General features: G+C 40.5%; 1 protein-coding gene across 1 annotated transcript in view; it reads left to right on the plus strand.

Annotated features, from left to right (window-relative positions):
* Window positions 1-9834, plus strand: part of BMPR2 (bone morphogenetic protein receptor type 2) — a 197093-nt gene that overhangs the window by 312 nt on the left and 186947 nt on the right. The window lies entirely within an intron of this gene.

A 9834-nucleotide genomic window follows, 5' to 3' on the forward strand; every position in this document is an offset into this window, starting at 1 on the left:
CCGCCGATCGCTGTGGCGGGGAGCCGCGACAGGGTATCCGCGCGCCGTTCCCGTTCCTTCCAGGGAAACCTCCTGCAGTGTTTTTGTGTAGTTTCATATGCCCACTTCCATCTTCCCCACCCCCGACCCCCTCCACGGGGGGAAAAAAGACATATTGGGTGTGGTATCTTGACATTTTTAGCTGTGAGGTAATGCAAGGATTAAAAATAATATTTTAATCACTAGTGAACAGTGGCTATTATGAGCTCTTTGGGAACAGAACTGTAGATTTTTCTTTTTAAATATTTATATAGAAGCAGATTCGGCTTACTGTAAAAACATCAACTAGAGAACACACACTTGGACCTTATTTTCACATTTGGAGCGCTCTTTGGGAATCCATGTTACTTTCATTATTCTGAAATGTTACCGAATGAATAGAATAAAATGTTAAGGCAGCCAGAGCTGAGATTCTTGACACATTGTACATTGCTGCTTGTTATTATTGGCATTAGTATTATTTTGTTCTCAAGTATTTTACTGATTATATCTTCATCTTTCCAACGTGGATACCCGTATTGTATGTGCTTTTGGGATTGGTTGGGCATGGAAGTATTTTGATAACTTTACTATTAGTCATTTGGCATCCGTTGGCTTTTCCTGTCATTGAAACAACTTTGACCTGACATCAGACTTCTAGGAGATTTGACTCTTGAAGTTCCTTGACATTTTACTAAGGTGTAAAGGGAAATTGGTGGTTATTCTTTTCTTGGGGGAAGATATATATATGTATACTATATATTTATAGTATATATATTTAATGTTCTCAAGACAGGAAATAAACCTCATGTTCCATTTGCAATTATTTTTCAAGCAGTCTGGTGATTTGCTTTTTAGACATTTTCAGGACTGAGTGCTACTTATAATTCCTAAATTTGGTTTAGGGTAGCCCTAAGTACTATGCAATGATGTAAATGAGTAAAGGGCAAAATGACAGCTTTTCAGTTACTTTTTTATTTTTAGAAGTGTACAGTTTTCACATTCAATATATTTCTAATGGCCATGTTAGACAGAGGTTACTTGTTTATTTCTATTTTAAAGCCTGGGAAAAGGGAAAAAGACTGGGAAAATACTGAAGGAAGATTTTAAGTTTCTGTTTCTGCTTTTGATGTTATTTAATACCTGTGATGACTATTATTTATTATATTTATGATAAATTCATGTAGTTAAAATAATAAGGAGTTGAATGTATTTTTACATGAATATTTTAATATCTTTAATCATTGTAATTTCTTTCAGAGTGAAAATAAGATGGATGCTTTTTCTCTAAATTTCTTTTTATTATGTTAGCTATTTGAATTCTCTAGCCACAAGCCATCTGGTTTTTGTGAAATATAGAAGGAGTAAAAGACCTTATGCTTAATCATACCATGAGCAGAAGAAATCTCATATCATAAGCTTTTCTGTGTTCTTTGTTTTTCTTGACCATGTTAGAATATAGATTCTCATTATAGTGACATGCTCATCATTTTGTGATCAGAACTGACAGAAATAAGAGAAAAAACGCTGATTTAAAAGTGAATTTACAGGGTCAGTAGTGGTTAGGTGCTGGTCTCTCGCATAGTTGACCTTAGTTTGAGCCTCAGACCTGGTGGCTTGAAAATCCCACTGGTTACACATGTAAGAGCCCACAGTTCAGAGAGGAGAAGGGACTGTAATGTGGCCATCCTCCCATGGTGTGTGTGTGGGGATTTCTCACTTTCCCTCTCTCTATCTCTTTGGGGCTAACAGATGGTGTGGTAGTTAATTCTCTGGACTCCCAGGTGACTGACCATGGTTCGAGTCCTGGACCTGGCCGCTTACAACTCATGCAGGGTACATGTGCATGCATGTTCCAAATTCCCAGGAGGAAAATGGAGGAGAAGGGATTGCGGGGTGGCTGGGGGTGATTTCTTACTTGTCTCTCGTGAGTGCACGTGCCCCTACGGCAAAAAACAAACAAACACAAGGTTTAAGTTCCCTTTTTTTTTTTTTTTTTTCTTAAAGAGATTTTTGCTATAGGGCACATATGCTTGCCAGAGAGACAGACAGAAAGTGAAAAGTCACCCCTCGGGGGTGGCCACCCTGAAATCTTTTCTCCTTTCAAATTTCGGGCATGCATACACAACTTGCCCAGTGTGAATTTTAAACTGCTGGGTCTGGGATTGGAACCACAGTTAACTCTGTGATAGTCCAGTGACATAGCCATTATGCCATCTGTTGGCCCCAGTGAACTTAATTTCTACTCAGTTAAAAAAGATCTTAGAAGGGACCAGCAGGTGGCGTGGTGGTTAAGGTGCTGGACATTCCCACATGGCCAACTGTGGTTTGAGTCCCAGAACTGGTAGCTTGTTTTCTCACTTCCATTCTCTCTCTTTCTCTGTGGTCAAATTAAAATAAATGATTGAGTAAATAAAATTAATTAAATAATTTTTTTTAAAAAAAGGTCTTAGAATAGTGTTCCTTAAAAGATATAGCTTAAAAGAGTCACTGCTTGGGGCTGTTAGGTGACATGATGGTTAAGGGCGCTAGACTCCCACATGGCTGACCATGGTTCAAGTTCCGGACCTGAAGGCCTCCTTTTTCACTTTCTCTTCATCTATGGTCAAATTTAAATAAATAAAAAAAAGTTAAATTAAAAAATAGTTCTTTAAAATTTTTTTTAAAAAGTCACTGCTTAAAAATGGTTTTAGTCTTCTTTTTGATGTATATATAAACGTATTTCATAGCACCAGGTGATAAAATTTGTGTAACTGGGTTTCAGAGCTGTAACAGTAGTAATAATTGCCAATATTTATTGAGCACTTGCTATGTACTAGCAGCTATTCAAATAGCTTTACATATATTTTCTCCTTTGATCTTCATGACAGTACTGTGCTGTAGGAGGTTATTAATATTCCTGTTCTATAGAGAGGGAGAGTAGAGAGAAGAGTTGATAAATTATGAAGCCAGGATTATAGCCTGCACGCTTACCTACCACATTAGTAATAACAAAAACAGCAGCAACAACAGCTTGTTTCTCACTCTCTTAATTGGAAATAAGAGATAGAGTGGTGCCTTCAGCAGATTACTTTGAAAAGAAACTTACAGGATATTGGTACTGCACTAGTTATGCAGATGTCATGGTTCAGAATGTGTAAAACTTTGCTTTGCTTAATATTGGAGTGGCTAATGTAGTTTCATTAAGCGCAAGGTGACTGGAGATTGACTGTGTGGATTTGGGATATATAGATGCAGAAATGGAATCCATAACCTGACAGGTGCAAATAATGAAGCTGAACAGGAAACAAATACTACAAGGCAGATTGATAACACATCCCCCTTTGCTGTCGTGGATAAATCATTTCACTGGAATTCTCTTTCACACTACTCTGTCTAGTTCTTTCTTTTTTAAGAAAGATTGTTTTGCTATAGGAAGCATGTGCTCACTGGAGAGACAGAGAGACAAAGCAAGAAATCACTTCTGGGGGCGGGGAGATGGCCATGCCACAGTTCCTTTTCCTCCATTCTCTCTGGAGCCTGGGCACATGCTGGGTCCAGCGGCTTGAAATTCACGCCAGGCGCACTACTTGGGAATTAAGCAACGTAACCATTACACTATCTGCTGGTCCCCTCTGTCTAGTTCTTGAACTCCTTAATTCTAAGAACAATTGGCAGGGTTGGTAGGTGGTATGGTGGTTAATGGCACTGGACTCCCACATGATCGATTGCAGTTCGAGTCCTGGACCTGGTGACTTGCTTTCTCACTTTTTGTCTCTCTCTTGCTGTCCCTCGCTGATAAAATTAAAATAAATAAATAAAGTTAAAAATAATTCTTAAAAAAAAAAAACAGTTGGCATATAGATCATTACAATTTATGAAAAATAAGTTGTGCTTGCTTGGTTTATAAGTCAGTTATTAATTTTAATAAAGAATACAACACAGGTATTTATTTAATGATTGGCAGCCACAAAAATCTTAGTGCTATGTAAAAATAAGACTTACTCCATTCTGTGTGTCTTTTTCTGGGTCCCAGGCTGGAGGAAGGGATAATACCTATCTGTGGAAAACTTTTTATGTCATGGCAATGGCAGAAGTGTAAGAGGACAAGCCTAATAGCACCAGCACATTTCCAGATTCTGTTTTATAATTCATTGGCCAACTAGGTCGTATAGCTAAGGCCAAAGACAAGGGGTACTGAAGTATACTTGCTTATAATAAGGTTAATGTAGTATACAGAGATGTTATATTATTGCACAAGAATGAAGAATTGAAATCCTCTGTCTATTACATATGATCAAGAAGATGGTCTAGGAGGGAGCTTCTCTCACCATTTGAAAGGGGACAAACTTTTTTTTTTTTACTAATACTTTATTTGTTTATTTTAATTTGACCGGAGAGGGACAGAGTGAGAGAGAGAGAGAGAGGTGGGGCGGGGGGTGAGAAAGCAAGCCTCCAGGTCCAGGACTCAAACCGTGGTTGGCCATGTGGGAGTCCAACACCCTTAACCACCACACCACATGCTGACCCCAGAAAGGGGACAAACTTTTAATTAGGCCCTCACCTAATTAAAATTATACCAATTTTACTCTCTCTCTCTCTTTCTTTAAGATACATTTATGCTATTGGGCCTGTGTGAGAGACAGAGACAGAGAGATAGAAAGTGAGAAATTAACGCCCAGGGGGGATGACCATGCTGCAGTCCCTTCTCCTCCATTCTCCTCTCGGGATCTTGGGCACACATGCACATGTACCCGATGTGAGTTTCAAGCCACTGGGCCTGGCACTTGATCAGTGGTGGACTACGTGGGAGTCCAGCAATGTAACTGTTTTTTTTTTTTTTTTTTGAGAGGTTTTTGCTATAGGGCGCGTGCGCTCGCCAGACAGAGAGAGACATAGAGACAGAAAGCGAGAAATTACCCCCCAGAGGGGATGGTCACACTGCAATCTGTTGTCCTCCATTCTCTCAGGATCTTGGGCACGCACGCACATGCGCCCGGCGTGAGTTTTAAGCCACCGGGTTCGGGATGTGAACCACGGTCGACTATGTGGGAGTCCAGCGACATAGCCGTTACGCTAACTGCTGGTTCCCCAGCAACGTAACTGTTAATGCCATCTGCTGGTCCCTCCACTCTCTTTTTAAAAATATATAAGCCAGAGGTCATGTGCTCCCTTCAGAAAGAGACAGAGGGAGAGGGAAAAAATCACCCCCCATTGGGGGTGACCATGCTGCATTACCCTCTTCCATTTTCCCATCCTATTAGAATTTTGGGAAACCATGTTTATGCCTGGCATGTTTCTCAAGCCACCAGAATCAGGATTTGAACTGTGGATGGCCATGTAGAATCTGGCTTCCTTAACCTCTAGGTCATGGAACTGACCCAACTTTAGTCTTTGTAAAAACCTATCCTAGCATGTAGGATGATGTGATGGTAGTGGCATTAATGTTGGTCTGTATATGAAATGTGGGGAGAGAGATGGCTATTCTACGAAAAGAGAACATCTTTCCTTCTTTAAAGGCCAACTTTATTTATTTATTTTTAGTTTGCTATAGGGTACTTGCACTTACCAGAGAGAAAGGGAAATTGAGACATCACTCCCCAGAAGGGATGGCCGTGACACAAGTGCATATTGAATGTTTAAGAAATACTTAGTGAATGAATAATAAAAAGGAATTGGAGCCAGAAAATATTCTAAGTTTGCTTACTGATTTGATTGACATCTTAATAACTTACTCTTTTGGGACCAACAGTTAGCATAATGGCTATGTCGCTGGATTCCCATGTAGTCGACCGTGGTTCATGTCCCGGACCCGGTGGCTTAAACTCACGCCAGGCGCGTGTACGTGCGTGCCCAAGATCCCAAGAGGAGAATGGAGGAGAAGGGATGTGGCGTGGCCATCCCCCCTGCGGGGTGATTTCTCACTTTTTGTCTCTGTGTCTCTCTCTGTCTTTCTGGCAAGCGCACGTGCCCTATATATAGCAAAAACCTCTCAAAAAAACAAACAAAAAAAACCTTAGTCTTTGTCCCTGTTTCTTCAACTGTAACGTAGATTGAAGTGGTACAGTGGGAAGATTATTGTCCTTAGTTACTGAGACTTGGACTCCTCGTAATTCTAGGGAAATAGGTTGCTTTACATAGTTTTATAGTTTTTTCAGTTGTAATATTATGGACACCACCCTGGACATATTAAGTCCAAGTTTGGGAATCTACATTTTTTCTAAAGAATTATTTTATTCAACTTTAAATCTACATATTTCAATTTGACCAGAGAGGGGGAGAGAGGAAAAGTGAGAACGCACTTTGCCAGGTCCAGGACTCAAACTGCTGTCGGCCATGTGGGAGTCCAGTGTACCTAACCACCACTACACCTGCTGGCCCAGGAAATCTACATTTTAATTTCCCCTTCTCCCAGTAAATTTTTTTGCACTTCTGAGAACTATTCAATCTAAGATTTTCTCTCTCAGGTTCTACCATTTTATTATTTCCAATCTTTGTGCTAGTTACAATTTTTATTTATTTTATTTATTTACTTTTAGTTTTTGCTGTAGGGCACGTGTGTTTGCCAGAGAGAGACAGGGGGAGAGAGATAAAGTGAGTAATGACCCCCCTAGGGGGTATTGCCGTTCTGTTGCCTCTTGCCTATTTTCCTTTTGGGATTTTGGGCATGTGACTACACATGACTGGCATGATTTTCAAGCCCCTGAGTCAGGGACCACCATGTAGTGAGTCATGGGGGATCCAAGCTGCCTTAACCTCCATGCCATCTGCTGACTCTGTGCTAATTATAATTTATTCTGGATCTTTTATTAGTCCAAACATTGAGACCAAACATTTTTCTTATTTTATGCTTTTAAGCAGTTTCTCAAATCTTCCTGCCCCTCCCCCCTTTTGCAATTTAAAGTATTTGCTAAAAGATACATGAGTTTGGGGCTGGCAGTTGGCGTGGTGATTGAGGGTACTGGACTTCCACATGGCCAACCACTGTTCAAGTCCTGGACCTGGTGGCTTGCTTTCTCGCTTCCTCTCACTCTCACTCTCACTGTGTCCTTCTCTGGTCAAATTAAAATAAATACAGTTAATTAAAATAATTCTTAAAAAAATAATTGAATAAATAGTTCTTTATTTTTTCTTTCTTTTCTTTTCTTTTTTTTTTTTTTTGAGAGGTTTTTGTTATAGGATGCATGCGCTTACCAGAAAGACAGAGACACAGAAAGTGAGAAATCACCTCCGCCCCCGGGAGGGGGGGTGGCCATGCTGCAGTCCCTTCTTCATTCCCTTCTCAATATCTTGGGCACACACGCACATGCATCTAGTGTGAGTTTAAGCCACCGGGTCTGGGACTTGAACTGTGGTTGACTACATGGGAGTCCAGCAACATAGCCATTATGCCAACTGCTGGTCCCTCAGTTCTTAAAAAAAAAAAAAAAGATGCCTGAGCTCACTAGTGAGATTCAGAGGAAAAGTGTAGTGTGGCCGTGCTATAATTCCTATTTCTCCATTCTCATCTTGGGATTTAGGGCGGGCACTCAGATGTCCCCTGTGTGTTTTTCTTTCCTTTTTTTTCTTTGAGAGTTTTTCTACTATAGGGCGCATGTCCTTGCCGGAAAAACAGAGAGACAGAAAGTGAGAAATCACCCCCCAGTAGAGATGGCCATGCTGCCAATCTCTTCTCTATTCTCCTCTTAGGATTTTGGGCACACATGCATATGCACTCGATGTGAGTTTCATGCTTTCGGGTCTAAGACTCAAGCTGTAGTCAGTCATGTTGGAGATCAGCTCCCTAACCGCTATGCCACCCATCCCCCAGGTGTTTTTCTTTTAAATTTAAGAATTATTTTATTTAACTATATTTATCAATTTATTTATTTGTTTAAATTTTACCAAAGAGGGACAGAATGAGTGAGAGAGAGAAAGTGAGAAAGCAAGCCGCCGGGTCTGGGACTCAAACTGCAATTGGCCATGTGGGAGTCTAGTGTCCTTAATCACCATACAACCTACCTCCCCGCCCCCCCCTCCCCGTCCTCCCCCCTGATGTTTTGCCACCAGGTCTAGGACTTGAACCACGCAGTTGGCCATGTGGGTTCCAGCCACCTTAACCTCCATAGTACCTGCTGGCTTGAAAACCTTTTTTTTTGTTGGTCTTAAAGGTGATATATTATTTAGGGGCCAGAAGGTGGCATGGTGGTTGAGGGCACTGGACGTTCACATGGCTGACTGCAGTTTGAGTCGCAGACCTGGCAGCTTCCTTTCTCACTTGCCCTTTCTCTCTCTCTCTGTCGATCTCTGGTGAAATTATAAAATAAACAAGTAAAAACTTAAAATAATTATTTTTAAAAATGTGATATGTTATTTAATGAAAAAGGCTTTAACCCACTATTGTATAAATTCATTTAACATATATTTTTATTTAGATAATTTTATTTTTCTTCTTTTGCCAAAAAGAAAAGTTAATTATTAGCAGAAAAGTTAGTTATTAGCAGAAGTAATTCCACCCCCAGGTTTTGTTAAAGGGTGCATGTGCTCGCCAGAGAGAAAAACTGAGAAATCATCCTTCAGGGCATGGCCACACTGCAGTCCCTCTTCCTGCAGTCTCCTCTTGGGATTCTGGGCACTCTTGCACACATAGGGACTTGAATCCCAGAGTTGGCTGTGTGTGATCCAGTGCCTTAACCTCCATGCCATAGCTGGCCCAAAAAGAAGTGATTTTAATTTTAGTAAAGCTGGATGAGAATTGTTGAGGAAGTATAGATTAAAGCAAGTAGTACTAAAGTATACTAAGTAACATCATTCTGGTTTAGCTACAAATTAATACTCCACAGAGCCCGTCAAATAGATAAAATGCCTCTATTAGATTTCTGTTTACCAAAGAAGAATTCAGTTCTGATTTGATTGATTTCTCCGGGGAAAAAATTATGCTATGTGCTAGGATATCTAGGACTATATGAATTTTGAACACCTTGTATAGGACTTACACATATTGAAGAGAATCTCATATTACCAAACTATTTTCCTTCACTAGTTAAAAAGGCCTCACCTTGAATCCTTTCCCTCTTTTTAAAAAGAATTATTTATTTAATTGTTATTATTATTTTTTAATTTGACCAGAGAGACAGAGAGAGAAAAGAAAAGAAAGAAAGCAAGCTGCTAGGTCCAGGACTTAAACCACGGTTGGCCAAGTAGGACTCTGCCTTTAACCACCATGCCACCTGCTGGCCCGAATCCTTTCCTTTTTTTAAAAAAATTGCCATATGGCACATGCATTCATTGGAAAGAGACAGAGAGAGAAAGGAGAAAGCACCTCCCAAAAGATGATCACGCACAATCCTTTCTCCATTTTTCTCAAGATTTTCGGCACACATGCACACACATGCACCTTTTGTCTTTTCTCAAACCAACAGGTCCAGAATGCATATCATGCAGTTGGCCTTGTGGGATCCAGCCACCTTAACCTCCATGCCATTTTCTGGTCCTTGAATCCTTTCTAGAAGCAATGAAGATGACTTTTTAGGATTTTGACTACAATAGACTTGATTTTTTTTGGGGGGGGGAGAGTTTTTATTTTTTTTTCTTTCGCTATAGGGCGTGTGCTCGCCAGACAGAGACAGAGAGATAGAAAGTGAGAAATCACCCCCCCAGGGGGGATGGCCACACTGCAATCCCTTCTCCTCCATTCTCCTCTTGGGATCTTGGGCGCGCATGCGCCCAGCGCGAGTTTAAGCCACCGGGTCTGGGACTTGAACTGCGGTTGACTACGTGGGATTCCAGTGACATAGCCATTACGCTGGTCCCTTGTTTTTTTTTTTTTTTTTTTTTTTTTATTACTTTTGTTTGTTG

Source organism: Tupaia chinensis, unplaced genomic scaffold, assembly GCF_000334495.1.
Source record: "Tupaia chinensis unplaced genomic scaffold, TupChi_1.0 Scaffold000361_2, whole genome shotgun sequence".
Classification (NCBI taxonomy): Eukaryota; Metazoa; Chordata; class Mammalia; order Scandentia; family Tupaiidae; genus Tupaia; species Tupaia belangeri.